The sequence below is a fragment of the Schistocerca cancellata genome, unplaced genomic scaffold (assembly GCF_023864275.1).
Source record: "Schistocerca cancellata isolate TAMUIC-IGC-003103 unplaced genomic scaffold, iqSchCanc2.1 HiC_scaffold_1152, whole genome shotgun sequence".
Lineage (NCBI taxonomy): Eukaryota > Metazoa > Arthropoda > Insecta > Orthoptera > Acrididae > Schistocerca > Schistocerca cancellata.
Window position 1 is genome coordinate 418,377 of NW_026047151.1, and position 1,731 is coordinate 420,107.

Here is a 1,731-nt window from a genome sequence, read left to right on the forward strand (position 1 = left end):
CGTTCCGACACTTCAGCAGGTCATGCAGAATTTCACTGTTTATCTGCCCCCCATCATCGCCATTGATGGCAGGCTTATGAAACTTGTTATAACCTAAATTCGAATATCTGTAGTGACTTTTACTTGTTGAATAAAGTGTGTGCAAACCGTAGTTTTTAACTAATTTACTTATTTTTCAATACAGTTCAATAACTGTCACCCAGTAAATGTGTTGTTTAGCACACCCTGCTCCAAGTTTTACGACTTTGCAATATGACAGTTTGTCATTACCCACAATCTCCCTTATTCCCACTACTGCATCATTCAGCTATCATTGTCATCAGCAGTCGCAAATACTGGTTTGAGTATCTTCCTGCCAGCATCTAACTATTCCAATTTGAGCCATTGCAAGGTTTGAGGTAATACAGCTGTTGCCTGTTGCAATTACCCCCATAATCGCTCATACTTCTCAGAATAGTCTTTCCTTCTCTGCCTCCAAATATAACTGCAAAAATGTCTCTTGCAAATTTTTGATCATGTTCTTCATTTCTCATGTATTACATGTCAACCTTAGTATCCACAGGCGACCGCTGAGAACAATATTATCTTGCATGGTAAACAGCACTACACTTGAAACTTCCTGGCAGATTAAAACTGTGTGCCGGACCGAGACTCGAACTCGGGACCTTTGCCTTTGTAGGCAAGTGCTCTACCAACTGAGCTACCCAAGCACGACTCAGGCCCCGTCCTCACAGCTTTACCTCTGCCAGTACCTCGCCTCCTATCTTCCAAGCTGTGAGGACGGGGCGTGAGTCATGCTTGGGTACCTCAGTTCGTAGAGCACTTGCCCGCAAAAGGCAAAGGTCCCAAGATCGAGTCTCGGTCCAGGCCACAGTTTTAATTTGCCAGTAAGTTTCATATCAGCGCAAACTTCTCTGTAGAGTGAAAAATTCATTCTAGCACTACGCTTTCTAGCTGCTGGTTTTGCAGTACTCCTACTTCATTCTGAGACAAAAGGTGTAGCACAGACAGGCTTAGGGCTTCCCTGACCCCGCAACTGCATCAAGAAACTGTAATTACCCTCGTCCCCTTTCAAAAGACTCAACATCTCGCAATGTGCTTCCTTGCATGAAAAGACAAAACCCCTTTGAGGATCATTACAGGACTGCCGTAAGAAAATAAAGAACAATAATCACAGTAACAATAGTTATGCTCTTTATTTCCCATACCAATGAAATTGCTCTGTGGTGAAGATACCAGTCGTCCTGCGTACATGTACAACAATAACAAGTATGAAGAACCAAAAAGATCATAAGCATTACCTACGTTAAAACACAATAAAATAATACTCCGTCTTCTCCTGTCTTACTTTTGTGACCTTACTGCCAATGCTAGCTCAAGCACACATGGTGCTGACACTTGTGCTCTCTATTCTTCCTATTTTTCCCCTCTCTTTTCTAGGTAGTCATTGCTGATACCTGTGGCAACGAATCTAGATCACCAGAAACCATCACAGGCATCTGGTGTGAACTATACTTGTTTGAGTTGGCTACTTTGTTTGACATTTAGTAGTGTCGTCATCCCAGTCACCTGGTGTGGCCACATAATAAATTCCTTCATCTTATACAGACCTGATAGCATCAATTTGTGCCCTACTTTATGCTCCACAAACTTCCCTTTATGTTTACTTAGCTTTTCCTGACACTCCAGGGCTATTTCTTTGGTCCCTTTACATTTACCCAACTATTCCTG

General features: G+C 42.4%; 1 non-coding gene across 1 annotated transcript; it reads right to left on the reverse strand.

Moving 5' to 3' along the window:
* Window positions 1–637: 637 nt before the first annotated feature.
* Window positions 638–711, reverse strand: Trnac-aca (transfer RNA cysteine (anticodon ACA)). Its single transcript has one exon. It is a non-coding gene; the product is annotated as a tRNA-Cys (tRNA).
* Window positions 712–1,731: the final 1,020 nt, after the last annotated feature.